The sequence below is a fragment of the Zootermopsis nevadensis genome, unplaced genomic scaffold (assembly GCF_977971745.1).
Source record: "Zootermopsis nevadensis isolate Lab colony 2312 unplaced genomic scaffold, Znev_1.0 Znev_ptg000022l, whole genome shotgun sequence".
Lineage (NCBI taxonomy): Eukaryota > Metazoa > Arthropoda > Insecta > Blattodea > Termopsidae > Zootermopsis > Zootermopsis nevadensis.
Genome location: NW_028259154.1, coordinates 27023490 through 27041316, shown reverse-complemented (window position 1 = coordinate 27041316; position 17827 = coordinate 27023490). Strand labels below are relative to the sequence as shown.

The following is a 17827-nucleotide window of genomic DNA, read 5'->3' as shown; positions in this document are numbered from 1 at the left end:
TGATGGCACGAGGCGCGTCAGAATTCCAAGGAATCGCAACTTCACTTCAACTGTTCCGGCGACTTCAATACCAGCTTTTCAGTTTATGTTCGTCGCCGTGGTAAATAACTTTGTATGGAAGACATGTTTGTATGCAGCGGGAAATTTATGAAATGTCACAGAGTAACTGAACAGGCGACCTGCATGCCAAGAATTGTCGTGTAAACGCGTTGGACCTTAATGTGACGTCTTGTCACGGTCTAATGTGCAACCGATATCAATTATGGTGTACAAACTGAGAAGAGCCTTTCTTGAGAAGCTGATATTTACTCAGCTGGCCAATTTCCCGCCTTTTATGAAACGCAAATGTTCATTACCATGTCCACAACAGCTCGTCATTGGACCCAGTCAATGTAGTCTACGCCCGTCCACCTTATTTAATGCTAATTTTAATATTATCCTCCCATCTACTTCTTGGACATTTGAGTGTTTTCCCCTTCAGGTTTTTGAACTTATTTCTCAGTTTCCTTGTAATTGCTGGATTATTGGTGCACAGTATTAATGCAGAGATCCTGGAAGATCACGCCAAATGTGGATTTCATAGAAGCTGGAACAGGCCACGCGCCTAATCCGTGAATTGAAGAAGTTTTAATACAACTGAATATTCTAGGGTTTTGTTCATATAGTCAGTCGGAATAAAACAATTGTTTGGCGTTGTATCGGAGTCAAGTATGATGCTTAACGGTATATTTGTATAGACAGATTTCGGCCGGTGGCGGCTAACCGGGGGTGGTGTTACTCCAGCATTTTCTTTGAAATTACACAGGGAATTTCTGTTTCGAGGCGTTCTTTTCCTCAGTGCGACGGTTGCGTTATGCAGTGGGACGCCTCACCGTGCCCAGATTTGTTAGAGACGCAGGACGTCACACCACCGGTTGGTGGAACGCGGTTTTAACCAGAAAACATGAAGGGCAGATACTGAAGACAATATTAAAATTAATCATAAAAAATGAGGTGTGAAGATGAGGACTGGATTCATCTGGCTCGGGATGGGGTTTTGGGATAACGACCCTTCGGGCTCTGTAAAGGCATCGAATTTCTTCAAAACTTGTGGCGTTTGTCATTTGGGGGTTTCCATTACATCCGTAGGAGTGTTTACGAGATTAATCCCGGGGTTTGGTTAAGTTGCCAACAGCCACACAGTCAAATAATCATGAAGTTAAAACTGTCGCCAGCCAATGTTACGCCAACAACACATTCAAGCCACGTTTTGTTGCATTCATAATTAAGGGGGGTTGGGGGTTGATAATCGGATGTTACATAATTTAACATCAGGCGTTGCTTTAATTCCTGTCATGTATTTAGGGTCATATCGATTTGTGCATTGTGTCAGAACTTTGAAAAGGGCTGTAGATGGTTTTAAAGTTGACACACTCTTACACGTTATTAGTGTGACATAATTATATCAAATTTCATACAAATCCTTCTGTTGCTTCGAAAGTCATTAAGGACATTGAGGAAATCTGTCCCAAGCGGAAATATTATTACGTATCCTCCCGAACGCGTTATAAATAGTTTTGATCAACTGTGAGAGGAATGAAAAATTGTCTATCGAATTATATGGTACTGCAGGTGACTTGTAATATGGTATTCATTTTGTGCAGTCAACTAAACGCGAGTACCTTCGCAAAACAAACCACCCACTGAGCTGTAGGCCTGTGGGGAAATTCAATTATTCTAATATAGTAGTTCAGCTCTGTGCCTGCTCGCTGGCTTGGCTAGTGCCTAAACGATTAACCCCACCCCCCGGGCACAACCAAATCAAACAATCACACCCATTCATTGCTACCAACATTGTGTGAAAATAAATTCCAACAACGCATTCATCTCCCTGTGTCTGACCGATTAGTTTAACTCGGGGACTGAAGCTGGGGTTTAATGCGAAAGCTCATAAACGTAAAATTGAAGTAAATACTTTGCGAAGACTGTATTAGACCATTATGTCATGAGAGCGTCGTTTAAAAGCGCGTGTTACCATTACCACGGACTCTGGAAGGGAGTCACTGGGTCCTAAATCTGCAGCGAATTTTCAGATGTCCTCGAAATCCGGATGTTCCGACAAACGTCACGCGCTCCAATATAATTGGCGTCGAAAGAGTAGGAGAACCGAGATGTTTTAAGCGGTACAAAGACTTCTGACTTTTATCTGGGGGAGTCCCGGTTTGTTTCTCGTCCAGGACATCAACTGTTGCGACAGGTTTTCGTGGTTTTCTTCAGACGATTTCCAGGGCAGTGCTTTCAAGTAGATCGCGAGTAGATTTCGATGTCCGTGGATCATTTTGCGTCGCGTATCTTGGCAACGAAGCGTCTAATGAAATACGCCGATTAGTAACAGAATTTCGGGACACAGTTTAGTCTTTGTGATAAGTGACGACCCCCCCCCCCCCCCCCCTCCTCTGTGTTGGACCAAAACAGAGCAGAGATGATATCTCCTACTTTGTTAAACCGATTCTTGTTCGTCCGTGTCTGGGTATGTGCTTTCTGATGCAGAGGCTCGCATCTCAGGTCGACTGGTCGACTGGTCGGATGGTCGCTCGGTCTGTCTGCTCGCACAGGATTGTGCTAACACAAAGCCACTTCTCGTTTCCTCGTCCGCCTTTCCATTCTTCGTTCTTCCAGTCCACTGCGTTCGTGCTGCCCTCATCGCTGCGTCCCCTACAGACGGTAAGAGATGTAACTCGTGGGGCGTTGGCCCTTGTGTTTGCTACGCCCTGACAACACACAGAAAGATTCGACTACTAAGACATTGAAGGTGGATGTTTTCTTGAACGCTGCGCCGCGTAGTCTGGTGTAAATCGACCGACGTTTCAGAGACTCTTGTTGCCCTGATGATGGAGGCAGCAAGCACCTTTGAATTATCGATCAGTTTCCACCAGATCACACCCATCATCGCACTCATCACCGCGATGATCTGAAACATTGTCCACTGACAATTTTTTCAAACCACATGGACTGAGAGAATTTGGACAACCCTTAAAGAGGGCAGTTGAAGCCGGAATTGGCCATCAAGTGACCAGACTTCTTGACGGTTAGATGATAATGATTTTGATTATTACAACCCACTTATTATTTCTCGAGTCTTCATGATCAGTATTCGTCATTATCTCTTGATGGGATGAGGACATGTAGCACGAACATTTTAGTTATAAAACTTGAAAAGAAGAGAACTTTTCTGAGATGTTAGCTCAGGTGGGAGGGCGGTGTTAAAACGGACCTTTAGGGATTAGAGTGTGAGGGTCTGGACCGTGTCCTGTTATCTCATCTATTTTTAGTCCAGTGGTGGGTGGGCTCGGAGGAATCTGGACCAAACTTTAGCCGCGGAAGTCCAGTGGCTGTTTCAATGAAAGCGGGCGACGAACGAAACCTGATTTATGGTCTGAACCGAAGGACGTTTCGGATGGCTGTGCGAGACAACCTTTCGCTCATGTAAACCATCAGAGTTTCTAATTATCACTTCAACCCTGACAATGAATTTCTGATGCCCCTCTGAAACGTTGATCTCCAACCAAAACACTACAGGGGGCATTACCCCCTTCTCACAAATCATTGTTTGTTTGGCTTGGGGTTGGCGGGAGGAAGGGGGTGTCTTTCCGCCAGGTCTGTACCAGCCTCTTTTGATTTGGATATGGATTATCAGTACCGACGTTTATTTGTCACGTTGAGGTATCATCAACGCCAGTGGTATTCAACCTTTTTAGTCCACGTACCCCCAAATATAATTTCTCTTCAACTTTGTACCCCCAAAGTTGTTGGTGTATAATTCAAGTTATAGGTTGTATATAATCTACATCTAAAATAAATTAAATAAATTACATTACTGATTATTCAGTGTTTATCATAAAATAATATATATATTTTTTAAATTTCACGAATCCCCTAAGATATCTTCGCGTACCCCCGGGGGTACGCGTACCCCAGGTTGAACACCACTGATCTACGTAACGCTAAGATTCTCTCCTTTGTCGGCGCCTTATCTCAATTGTTCACTCTTGAACCCAGATGACAGCCACCTGTGGCCATCTTCATATTCGCCCCCGTGAGAACCTGAAATATCACGACCTGCACTATTTTTTATTCGCGCTGTGTAGTGACCTTGCGAGGGCTTTAAGCTCCCCTGCCTTATCGTGTGTAGAGGCCTTTCACAGGTAACCAAACATGCAGTCGGCCGGTGAAGTTCACATCGCCCGTTTGTCTCCTTGCTCACAGGCATCAGTCGTGTTTCTCCTTCGATGGCGTTGCGGTGTTGTTCTCAAGCCAGGGTCGACAATCACAGAACAAGTTCTTCTACGTTACAGAAAGTGTCTTTATGCGATCTTCATGAACACCAAGTGTTAAACGTGAAGTGATCAAGGCTACAGTTCGAAAGCAAGCCTTTGTTTCTGCTTGTAATCGTTCTAAAACACATTCGACAGTGTTCAGTTCGCCGAATGAATATACTCGTGTGCGCGTGATCATCAGTCATTTGTTTGTAATGGCGACTGTGGCTGCTTGAAATCATCTCTCTGCTTTCCATTGTTGTGTGTTGATGTGAAAACGTTTTTTTAATCAAATTCTGCAGTGAATTACACGTTCGTTGCAGTAGGTGGGAAATAGTTCTCCACGTCACGTCCGGTGTGCAGTAACTTCCAATTAGATTTTCGTTGTGTTCATGACGTACGTAATACGTGTTTTAGTATCGCGTTTAAATCTATCCAGAGCTCTGCAGTGGATCAATTCTTGGTGTTAATGTGTTCCATAACACGGCCTTTGAATTTATAAAACAAAGTCGGGATATTTATTGTTTAATTACAACCGAGTTGAACGGTGCATTCTCATTGGGTTCACTGCATGTAGCAATTTGGGGGAAGGGTTATTTGTATTGGTCTTGCCAAAACATTTGGATTACTTTGTTTACAAAACGTACAATATTCATGCATTCTTTTAGAGCAAGGAACGTGTATTCTTGATACTTAAAGATAGAAACGTGCTGTAAAACATCTGTAGGGTTTATCGTTTAATTCGATCTGCTCTCTGTTCATGTTTGCCTGTCAACTAAAAGTCTTCAGTCAAGGTTTGAAAGCGCCATGTTTGTTTTTGCGGGTAGTAAATACTGACGGAATGAAGTGACAAGTTCATTTCTCTGGCCTCAACTGCTCATATCGTAACCTAAAGTTAAACATTTTAATCGGTTTATTAAACTGAACAAATGGTTTCGCTTTACGTGATCATTTCCTTCCGTTTCTCTAGTTTGTGCGTTGTTCAGAATCGTGCGTTAGTTTTCATGTAATTGCTGTAATTACGTTGAGAGTTTTTGGTTATGATTTTTTTTGTACGGATTTTCGATCTTAGATGTGCACAATCACGTGTGTGTGAGACGGTAAATATTGGTGAAAAAAGTTTAAATTCCAGCATAGAGTGAATTTTCCCACATGTATGCATTAGTGTGACACTGTGAAACACGTCGTGATGAAGGTGGAGCTGAAACTATCCGAAACAGTGTGCTTTTAAAACAGTGAAACGTGTAATTGTTTTGGAGATTTCTGGAGAGCATCTCAAGTGCAGTTCCCGTCATTTGTAAGTACAACTCTGTTTCGGTATGTTTTTTTTAAATGATGATCTTGGTACAATTCAGGTTAGATAAAAAAAACTGCTTAATTCTCCCCCTCCCCGACGATGACTGTCGGCATTTATAATAATCGAGAACTTGTTAATTACTTTATTCGCCTGGCTGTAAAATTATTTTCTAAAGAATGTTCGGATTTGTTGGATTCATCACAGTTTCTCACCAACAATGGAAATTCGTAATGGAAACGACTGCTAACAAACGCAGCAAATGCCACGGTTTCGTAGGATTTCCTTTAATTATGGTTTTTATGGTGGTTTTAGTTATTCTGTTCTCAGTTACAGTACGAGGCCATAAAGAGGATTGCTTTTGTTATACGAACTTTAATAATCTCATTGTAGCCGCCTCGTGGATTTCTACTGTTTCTTCTTTAACACCTGCGCTGTTCGTCCTTGTCCGGGCTGACTCAGGGCTACCAACATTTTATGGTTTTGCAGGTTTAAGCTTTGTCTCGTTGAGAAGAGCTTTTGTTTTCAGCTGTTCTGTCACTTAATGCTTAACCCCCATGGAATGAACCTCCTTAATATAGGCACGTCTCGCATTTACTCTTAAGTTTACCTAATGACATAGGCGTAATAATCATTATTATAATCTCTGTACTTATCAGTGTAGCCAATTGATTATTCGCATGTTTGTGACTTGGTCATAATTCCGTAGGAATATAAACAGCTCTGTTACAAGTAACTCCATGGGGTAGAGCTAAGTGGGCTGTTCTGATATATTATTTCTGTGTTTTGGATAAGTTTTTTGGCTGATCGACTGTTAGTTTTCTAGAATGAATGTACCCTGTGTGGTTAATTTATTTGTATGCGTAATGAAGTCCTACAGTGTACAGATTTTATAGCTTCAGTGTGTGTGTGGGATTGTTAAATAAATCAGGTTTCAGCTGCTGTTACTGATGCAAATTTTACGGTTGTTAGTAACTTCGTGTTAAATCCTGATTAACACGAATAATAATGGTAACAACAGGAAAGATTGTAATTGCCTCTTAATAGGATTGTCCCTTTTTTGTTGGATGGACTGAATCTTCTTCGTTTTGCATCGTCAGAGAGTTAAAAGCACGAATTCAGACGTGCGGGTTGCATACGTATTGGGCGGCTGGAACGTAGTTTCTGCATGATTGTCACGATTACGAATTGACATTGTATAACACGACCCGAGTTCAAAAGGTCACGTAGCTGTTTGATGTTACCACGTGATCAGAATGATCTGTCTCCGTGCGTTTTCACGTAAATTAACGTTTGTAACCATAAATTAACTAAACTGGGACATAAATATCTATTTTTTTTTTATTATTTTCTAGTTGCATTTGAACTAACCTTCACCATTTGTTTTTTCGAATGCGTACATGTTCATCGTTGAAGTCCATTCCGAACGCTACGTAGTAAAATGATGGACTGTCGACTGGTGCGTATTAAATTTAAATGTATCTCGCAGCTTTCATTGTACCCTACCTCCCCACTCGTTAGATAGTTCCAAAGTTCAAGCATTAAGGTTGTTTCTCTGTTCAGAAATGGATAACTTGAACGGATCCGCCACTGAATTCTGGCGAAACTCTTGAACAGCTTCAGAAGAACGTTAATAAAGTCTGACTTTGACGATACAATGGCATGGCTAACGGTCCAGTTGGCCGCGCGAAATTCGCGAAAGTTTTCTCAAGTAGCGGTAACTCCTAGCGAAGCCTTATCGAACCTTTTATACGCGCGTGTCTTAGGAACAAAACTTTGAATTTATGGCCCAACTTGTGTCTTCATCCCCAAAGTTTCACCACATCAAAAGAGTCACTTCAGTAGCACAACTTTCCTGCAAGATAACTTTATAAATACCGCACAATATTTGTTGAGCCGAAGAACGTGGCGTGTTCAGCCGTTCATCTTAAGAACGCGAAGCCGTGCGTCATTGTGACGAACGCGTGCAGGGTAATGTATCAAGATAAATTAAACGTGGTACGGAAAGAGTTTAAAACGTCCAAGAGATTTATTGAGTAATATATGAGTGAATGCTAGGCTTAATTTAGTAGAATTTTTAATAACTTGCATTGAAGTTTTAATGAAGTGTTCTCATTTACGATCTTGGGGCCCTTGGTAGGATTACAGGCTGTGATTGTGTGGCCGTAGGCCTAGAAAGGGTTTGGGGGCCACTGGAACATCATTTTCCATATTAGCCGGAAAAGTGCAGTTTTAAACGAGGGGTTAGCAATCCGTGCTCTGGTTTGTCGCTCTCTTCCCGACCTCACCTGTTAAAAAAACCCATTTAGGTAATTAGTCTTTTATCTGTAAGTCACTGGTGTGGAACGGAAATTTATTTTTTGATTGAGTGAAAGTTCTTGGTACTCCATCTTTGATATCGCAGGATTCACTCGCTGGGCCGAAATTAAGAACGCGTGGAGCTGTACCTCCATTTCCCCACGTGTCTGTGTGGCGTGGTGCAGGATTCGAACGGTTGAAATACCGATTATGGAACTACCTGGCAATTTAGAACTTAAAGACCCCGATATTTGTTGTAAAATTTGTCATTTAGGAATAACGTACTTGGATGACTTCATTGAACTTTCAGTTTTTCATATCATCAGGGCGTTTGAACAGCAGAACGTCTCTCGTCCCGACGTATTTGCCGACAAAACTCGGCGAAAGAGATTATGAAACCCAATTTCTTGTTATTTCTTCGATATTATAGGCTGATATCGAGCGTATTATTCATGTATACCATTTAATTTGGTTGTTTTATGCATTTCGTATTCGTGTATAACCTGACTGTCGCTCTCATTAATTTAATTGGCAAAGTTCGTGCAAGAAATCAGAAGACGGCTTTATCGGTCGAAGAAACTTCAGCCGCTCCAAAAGCAAAAGTTGAATGTCTTTATGTTTGTCATTCTGTTATCTACTTTTCTCTCTTAATCCCCCCCCCCTCCTCCTCCTCCTCCTCCTCCTCCTCCTCCTCCTTTCATTGTCTTCCTAACAAATGGTGGTTCTGTCACTCGCTTGTTGTTATAAGAGGCAGTCCGTACTGTGACTTAGGTAGTAACGCACTGCCTCTGTAAATGAGGTTGCAAGTGGTAACTTCAGAGTGGAGAGGACATGTCAGAATAATATTGCAATGTATTTTCTCAGACTGCACTCTGAGAAATTGTCTGTCGCTTCGGAACGGATTAATTTCACGTGAAGTCTCTGTGTGTCGCTCTCCAGACCGGAGGTACCAGGGAAACTGATGGCGTCACGGGGGCAGGAGGTCGTAGCACTGAGGTACACTCACTTCGTTTAAAATAGTGCACCTGTTTTCTTCATCCGCTGGGTATAAACACAGACGTGCGATGTTGTCTCGGTAGATGTTTGCCGACTTTTCAGATGTGATTGCAGCCTCCGTAATGAGGCAGACGTTTCTGGGTGGAATCGAATGTGTTTGGTGGTTGAGTGAAAGGTTGAACTTTGGTCCGCCCACCTTTCTCGGCTACTTCGTGTCTTTCTAGAGGACCGCAGCTCATGCAGAATGATCTGTCGCCACAGCTGCTTCGTTCCTTGGTAATTAAGGTTTCATTTATTTACTGATCGCGGACGTACGCGTCTATTTTTATATATTCATAATAAATAACTGTGCGGTGCTGATGTGAGGCTAAGGCAATCTCAACAAACCGTATCTTAAAGAACTTGGAGTTAATGTTGTAAAGTTTTGCTGTCTTCCGTTGCAACGTGTTTTCCGAGCACTAGAAGTGTAGAAACTTGTCTTATCTGTAGTCTGTAATTTCATGACTTCACCTGGAGAGAAGTTTATTTTATCTCTTAAAGAAGTGATAATGCAGTTTAAGATTCAGTGCGATATGTTTTTTTATAACGTGGACTGTCGCAGTTGGAGTGCCTCGCGAGGGTGGGCCAGAGCGAATGCGTAAACGTGTGTGCTATGAAAGAAGCAGCAAGCATCTCCGAAACGTCGGTCTGTTGCTAGGAAACTACACGGCGCAACATCCCAGAAGACAGGTTATGTTGGAAGCGTCTCACATAAAAGGTAGATTTTATTCAGGATGATCTTAGGGTGGTGAAGTGTGAACGGTTTCGATGGGGCAACTTCACTGCGTAATAAATAAGGAGAATGTCTTTGTGGGGCTTGGGTCGGTTTTTCAGAAACTTTAAATAATTACCGAGGAGTCGGTCACGCACAGAAGGCTTCTATTGAAGAGGTCTCAAGAGAGGGGAGCGAGGGCTTAGGTAGATTCTTTGACAGTTTTGGGCGGGGGAACCCAAAAAAAGTAACGGGTAGGTTACCTCAGTTCACGGGTGCGTCGTGTACATTCAGTAAATGGTACAGGGAGGAGAATGGATTCCGTCCTCAGAAGCTGATAGTTGTTACGCCAATCAAAAGATTCCGCATTTCTGGAACCCAAATTTGCATTGCCCGTGTTCGCAGGACCCCGCCACTGGACCCTATTCTGACCGCCTGACTCCAGTCGATGACATCTCCTTCAATTTTACTTTAATATTATCCTCTTCCTACGCCTGTCGACACTGTAATCGTGTAATGATAATTTCCTTTTCTGTTTGGAATCATTTAACAATCAGAGGCTCCAGTAAGGGGGAATTTGCGATTTAATTTGTACTTGATGGTTGATAATTATTAAATACACCTAAATTCATTTGAAAATAAGGCAATACTACTTGTAGTTCTGTAAAAAAGAAATTTGTGTTTAATACCTGTAAAACTTCATTTCGTTTCAGTTAATATTGACATGTAGCTAAGCTGAAAGCAACACGCGAACGGACTGTTATACTGTTTTAATCTCAGACTACATAACACAAAGCTATTATCGTCAAAAATACTGGAACAATCTTCATTTTTTATTTTTTCCTAAAATCCACTGGTTCATAACAAGCAGTGTGTGTGTGTGTGTGTGGGTGTACACACACGGGGGATTTTATTTGAATTGTCTGAATAAATACCTACTCAAACACTACTTCTGTTGCAAAAACATTTTTTTTTCTAGACGAAGTAATCCTCTTAGTGTGCTGTTATAGTTAGGTATGAAACAATGTACCATTGCAACTGATAGATACGAATTAGTGACGTGATATTTCGTCCGTGCTCGGTAATTTTTCACCTGTTCGTTTCCTGTTGTTTATGATTCAAAGTTTTAAGCGACCAAACGCCACATTGTCTACGCTCTTAGAATCACAGAAGACGAAAACGTGGCATTTTAACAGTCTTCGCGTTATCTGTCTGCATGACAGACAATTGCTGGTTAGAAATCATTCGTTATAATCGTTATTATACACTGCGGACACTTCAAAAACATAAGGTTATCTCTTCAACCTCAGATTTCAGTTATCTGCTTATCATCTTATCAACAGAACGAACTAATCGCAGTGTAATTTATGTACTTTCCAAAATTTTCACCGAAATGCACGAACATACATACACGTGTGTACTTTTTAAACATTCTCTAATTCTAATCTACTAAATCGTTTGTTTGTCGGAAACGGATTGTTGACAGAACAGGGTGCTTTCAGAGGGCATCGACTTTTGTATTATAAACTTAATCAATGCAGTATATCGATTATACCAGTGGTATTCAACTTTTTTTGTTCGCGTACCCCCAGATATAATTTCTCTTCAACTTTGTACCCCCAAAGTTGTTGGTGTATAATTCAAGTTATACGTAGTATATAATCTACATCTAAAATAAATTAAAGAAATTACATTACTGATTATTCAGTGTTTATCATAAAATAATATATATTTTTTTAAATTTCACGTACCCATTAGATGTCTTCGCGTACCCCAGGTTGAATACCACTGGATTATACGATTCATTCTAAAATATAGACCTGTATGTTTGTTGGTAGGTGATATTTTAAAAAAAAGAATCACTTTTTTAAGTTGTTAAAGTAGGTAACTAGAAATGTAAAAATGAAATCTGCCTGTGAATTTAACCCCCCCCCCCCCCACCGCAGTGTGACCAAAAACCTGTACTCTTTACTTTGAGGGTAGACAGACGTCAATTGTCTTCAAAGTAACCTCCCAGGAAAATATTTGGACTCTTGAACGTTCCAAGTGTAAGTGGATGCACTCCTCATCCTCGCCTTTTGTGCTGCATGCCTCGCCCATCAGTCTGCTCTTGTATTTCATTATCCTAACACCACGACGTTGCGGCGTGGTTCGTTCTGTCAGCCATCGGCTTCCCGTCACTGTCACTGATTTCCCTCCAATTACGTCGGTCGAGGTTTGTATGTTGGACAGACTGACGGGCGGTTGGAGAGCTGAATGTCGCTCTCTCGACTTTTGGAGCGTTACATCACATTCCGAACGTCGATTGTAATATGGGATTTGTGCCACTCACGCCCTGAAAGTCCCTTTGGAAATTCATAAAAATTCTAAAATGCGAGCCAGTGTAGACAGACGTTTCAAAATGAGTTCTGCGATTCGAAGTGTACACCTGGTGAACTGATCGCGCATCACTGACAACAGATTCATGTTATTTGAAGTTAAATATTACATACGAAACCTTAAAGGCTTCAAGGTATAATTGAAATCGTCAGAAACACCTGCAGTGCCAGTGTTTGGCTTCCAACACTTCTTTAAATCTCATATTGGCCACATTTGTAAAGCGAAATACGTATTTATGTTAGGAATTGTTTTATTTGTAAATCTTCGGCTACGTGCTTTAAAAGAGCTTATGTCTGAATAAAAATTTTCTTTCAGAGAGCAAGAAATTATTCTTAAATTACAGAATGAACGTTAGCACGGTAATAATTCATGTGCGTCGCAACGCAGCTGTTTAATTTTCGGTGTGAGGTCGTGTTCCCGACGTTTCGTAAGCGGTCCATCGGTGACCAGTTTTGCTATGAAGAGACATGACATTTAAAGCATTTTGATAATTGAGAAAATGAAGGCCAGATGTTTTATTCGTCAGACGAGTACAGTGATTTCAAATTAATAATTCGGATGTGTGGCAGAATTGGAACATTTAGGAGTGGCTACACCAAATTCTGATTACATTTCACCATATCCTAACCTTTATTTTGTGTGGTTCCGTAATCGAGTATCTCATTTAAAGGGATGAATATAAATTAAGGGTATTTGAAATTATTCTGACGGGGAATGTCTTGATCAGGAGAGGGTCTGTCACATTATCAAGGACTCTGCTGAACAGAATTACGTAATAGCGTTACCTCAGAGTTGGAGGAACTTGGATTTTATCAGACCTTCATCTAAATACGACTAATGGTCTTTCGAAGTGCCTTGGAAATGTATTTGTGGCTTCACAAATCATCGGTGTTTTTGTGAGAATATAGCCGATAATTTTATGAATGTCGTGTCTTGATACACAATGAATCCAGTTTGTGTTTCGTTTCGAATTGAAGCTTTCGAAAGCTGAAAAGCCCGTTCCCTCGCCTTCAGTCCGTTCAGCTGCTTTGCTGTATTATTGTCTGGCTATCTTTTATCAGCGTATCTGGGCCATGGTTTATCTTTCTTGTACTCAGATATTCATTCCTTACGAAAGAGCAGGTGAAGAAACGAGATTCTTTCTCTGGCAAAGAAATATCTGCGTATTTAATCTTATCGGCCCTCGTGGTTTCTGCTGTGCGTGTTAATCTTGACAGAAAATGGAGTGGAGCTCCACAAGAAATACTTGTCTTCTTTTTATGTAACTGGATTCTGACGATGGTCTCTTACACTTGGTATTACTGAACCCTTTGACTGTGTCCGTAGTAAGGTATTCAAAAGAACACGACGTTTCGGAAGCTGGATGAAGTATGAAGTAGAATCTTTCTAGAGAAGCTGTTAGTTGCTTAGCAATTACGGATATATGTGGAATATGTGTGTGATATACATGGCTAGAATTATGTTTTTTCTGGTTTCAGTTGTTTCATTTTGTGACAGTAGTTGGCGGAAGTTTCGTTAGGATTTTTATTGCCTTCAGAACTTTTCTATGGCCCTGTGACACGCAGAGGCGCTATAAACCACAGTGTACTAAAATCTATGAACTGCGTATTGGATTTATGCTCATTGCCAGCCGCATAACGTTTCGTGTAATTAACACCATCACATAAAGAAAGATTATTATTTTAGTATCCTGACCAAGACGGTGGCCACTCTCGAGATTTTAAAGAGATAAATACGGAATATTTCTTCGTTTGCTGTTCGTGTGTTTCTGTTTTTCTGCTCTGTTTTGGTCTTGTTTTATGTTCCGGTCCTAGGAACTGATTTAATTTACGGAGGAAGTGTATGGCTAGACATTTTCGTATGAACGTAATGTTATAAATCAGACGGGATATAGGATGAATAAATTGACAAAATAACAAGCAGGAAGGACCCAGAAAGTAAAAGTCTGCCATTTTTATGCGGCGTTGGAGCGCGAAAGCTTTCAGAGCCCGTCTGAGGAGTGTGGGAGTTCGTACGAAGCCGCGAATTAAGTGTCAAAACGCGTGCAGTGTGGAGCCACGAGTTTAGATTGACCTGCCAGTGACACAGGGGCTGTCCAAAGGTACAAAGGCTATCGTTGCTTGTGGCACACATCACGTAAATGATAGATGCATATTCGGTCGGAAAATGTGGAACGAAAAACGTCGAATCACTTTCTAGTAGAAATGAAAAGGCATTTTCGAAAATATTCAGGTTTTAATGGCGATGAACGGTGCATAATAATTTTATTATCTTCCTAGAACGGGAAAGCAGATGTACCTGGTACAGAAATATGTTAAGCCGTTTCTGCGTTAGAAGCATTCTTTATGCTTCACAATCGGCTGAAACAATTTTGACGACGTTATTAATGACCTGTCACGGCAATCACTTTGCTCCAGTGCTTAAATTAGTGAGCGTGAATATGTTTGTATATTGTCGAGACTGAATTTTATTTTGCACAATGTGTGTCCGTGAGACACATGTAGTTAAAATGCTTACTGCGACCAAGCGTTCTATTTATAAGTTAGTATTATGCGTACATTTCTCTGCTAAAGACTGCCCTTTTTAACACGGGTACGTCTAACACTATGTTCGCAAGAGCCGACCACTGAACTGAATCCTAAGCCAGATGAATCCAATTCACACACTTCACCCTGTTTTATGAAGATCCATCTTAATATTACTTTACTATTTACATCTAGGTCTCTCAGGTGTTTTATTCCCTTAAAGTTTTCCTGCAAAAATATTTTACGCACTTTTCTTCTCCCACGTATGCTACATGCCCCGCCCATCTCATCTTTCTTGATTTGATCACTCCTATAATCAAGAGCCTATACATAATAGGAATATTTGATGATCAGTACAAACTGTGAGGCTGTTTGCTTTGTAATTTTTACCAAGTTTTTGTTACTCCACCCCTCTTGGGTCGAGATATTCTTTTCAGCGCCCTTTTTTTGAAACACCCTCGACCTGTGTGCGTGAAACAACTGTTACACCCACTTTTAAGTTTTTATCATCGTCATCATCATTATCATTATTACCTTACTTTATGAGCTCTCGCTTTTGTCTAGAGGAGTATGTTAGTCCTCCGCAAGACGGTGACAGACTGGCACCGAACCCCGATTCCCCGGGGTATCGCGAACGATAACGTATCCCGCCTGACGTCTAGCGTGCTCTTGGAAGTAGGGGGGACCTCGCCTGGCTCTCAGGCCTCGCCTTGTAAGGTCCTACAGAAATCCGTCCATAAATCACCGGATCGATATGCTAATAGGTCTGTTCCTTGGCAGGTGCGTCGCACGAAATTTGTTCATCGATATAGCATTTTGAAAGGAAAAGTTCGCCGTCTTCACGGTGAGTGGAACGCGTATGAAATTTCACAGTGGGGAACTTCACAATCTGTCCAGCTCACCAGATCAGACCACGAGCAGATTGTCAGCATAGCCCTTGTCCTCGCTGACAGTTGATCCAAGGACCTCGCTAATACAGGAAATTGTCACAAGTCTCGAAGAAACAGGTCGACTGCCAAGTCCTCAGACTCCGAGCCATTGCATTGGGTCTAATGATTCTTTGATTCTTGAAGTGGTGGTTCTATTATGAATCGCGTAAGAACGAGATACGCGTTCCCGACCAAAACTAATCGATTTTTGCATCGATTTTGTCCAACTGGGCAAGTCATCCCTGTAAAAGAGTTTCCACGTTAATTCTGACATCGGATGCTCGAGACATGATTATTTCCGTCTCCTTGTGCTGAGTTCGTTCCTCGGCTGGACTTCCGTCACCCGCTACTCGTCTGCGAACTTCACGGTTTATGCAAATTGGCGAAGGTTTCGTCCAACAAATTTCCAGCTTGCATGTACGCGTTGCAAATGTTGCAGACACAAACAAAGTTTGCAAGGGTCAAGGGTAGGGCAGGGAGCGGAGTGAACCCCTGTTTAACAATCGATACTGTGCGCAGAGCAGGGCACTGTATCTTGCTGTGACCTACGTCTGCCGGGGGGTGGGGGGGGGGGTTACAACACGCAAATGAATGCAGGGCCCTTCTCCGAGTAGTAGTCTACTAATGTCTCTTCGTGGTTTCGTCGGTGGCGATTAATAAAATGAGGATTTATGATCCAGCTTGAGAGCCCCCGTTAAAGGACGCCTTGGTTCCGTTAAGCAGTCGTTAAGGCGAAAGTCTCAGGTCGCCGTCTGCGGCTTCGCAGAATTGCATTCTAGCGTCGTGTTATTACGAGAATCACGTGCCATTTGCTTCGTCGACGAGTATCTGAGTAGAGACGCAATTCATTTTTGTGGCGCATGATTTTGTCTGCTTTCCTCGGTTGTGACGGATTAGGTTTAACCCTCCGAAGCGTGAACTTAGTTTAAATAATATTTAATAATTCAGTCCGTAACCTTCAGAACAACAGTTTTATGCGCGTATTACAGCTCACTAAACAAAATTTCCAATTCTCTGTTGTAACTGATAGGTTAACTAGTCGAGAGGTTTCCGTATTTTATGGAACCCGAAGGTTAATTACAGGTTTTATAATTGCCCGCCACTGCACCCTGTCTTCATTTAAGAGCCATTTTAATATTATCCACCATTCTAGAGTAAGTAGGACGAAACACGTTTTAAATCCTGCTAAAACTTACGCATCTAGAAATACTACTGTCATTTCTGAAACTGCAGTATAAATGTGTCATAAGAGTTGTAAAGTTTCCGAAAGAATGGGGATTTGTGCTGCAAGAATTGTTCTCACTCATTAAATAAAAGCGACTGATTTATAAAGTCGTTGTAATCGCCGCATTTAATAGAAATTGTGGGGTTAAAAATTTTGTTATTTCAGTGTTCGAAATGTAAGCTCCGAAGTTTCGGGTTTTAAAGTTTCCTTCCGGATCCATAACAGCAGGCAATTCCTTTGATGAAGATAAATAATTAGGGATATCATCTTTGAAGATCGTCCTCGCATCATGGAGTTAATTATTAGTAATGAAATAAGTTTTCCTCTATATAAGTGATCCTTTGAAGATTATGCAAGGAGTCAAATGTAGTGGCTGTCATGTAAAACATACATCTGGAAACGAAGAAGATTTAAAATCATATCTGATTGCGTAATCTTTCTCTAATTTAATTAACAAAGTAAATTTACTTAAATTGAAACTGAGTGATTTCTGAGATTATCACGATATGGCGATGTGTAATCTGGTACATATTGACCATCGTTTGAGCGGTGGTAACCGCCTTCATTATGAGGGTGCAGAGGCCTCTGATGACGAATGCAGAGCTGAAACGTCGGCCAGTTTCTATCGGGCTACACGGAGCATCGTCCCTGGAAGATCTCATTTGACAGTGTAGCAAAGAGGCCGAGAGACGAGGCCGCTGATCGTAGCCCAGATAATGCTCCATTTCCATTCGGGTCAGCGGTCGTATCACCCTGGGACCGAGGTGTCATGGCCTTGCTATGCTGGCGACGTTGTGGTGCACGTCATAGAGGTCGCCCGCCTCAGCCGGAAACGTGTCTGGGCTCATCTCTTACAATACCGCTCAGGAGTGTGCTTATGTGCAAGTCGTACAAGCCGCCACTGACCACTGTGCTTGAACGTGAGGAGAAACGACTGTTCACTTTTCGCACCATTTATGAGAAAGTAGACGCTCCATGTCGTCGTTTCCCGACTGACTACTCACTTTTGAAGCGACTGACGAATTTCCATATAATTTGGTATGAACGTTCCGCCACGACACCTCCTAACCTTGTGTTGAACGAACTTCAGTGGTTGAAGCGACGTTATAAAAATTACGAAACTTTTTGTACTCTT

The 17827-nt window shown here is 41.7% G+C and overlaps 1 protein-coding gene across 7 annotated transcripts in view; it reads left to right on the top strand.

The window, feature by feature from the left end:
- LOC110829231 (uncharacterized) overlaps positions 1 to 17827 on the top strand; it is a 300697-nt gene that overhangs the window by 139637 nt on the left and 143233 nt on the right. For 3 of the 7 annotated variants that reach the window (XM_022062755.2, XM_087353951.1, XM_022062756.2), the window contains exon 1: positions 4244 to 5592. The exons of 1 other annotated variant lie outside the window; for it this stretch is intronic. The gene's annotated coding sequence lies outside the window, so the exon portion shown is untranslated. Of the gene's footprint in view, positions 1 to 4243; positions 5593 to 9522; positions 9641 to 17827 lie in introns of those variants that run through there. 3 more of the 7 variants (XM_087353954.1, XM_087353955.1, XM_087353952.1) reach the window with 2 other exon arrangements.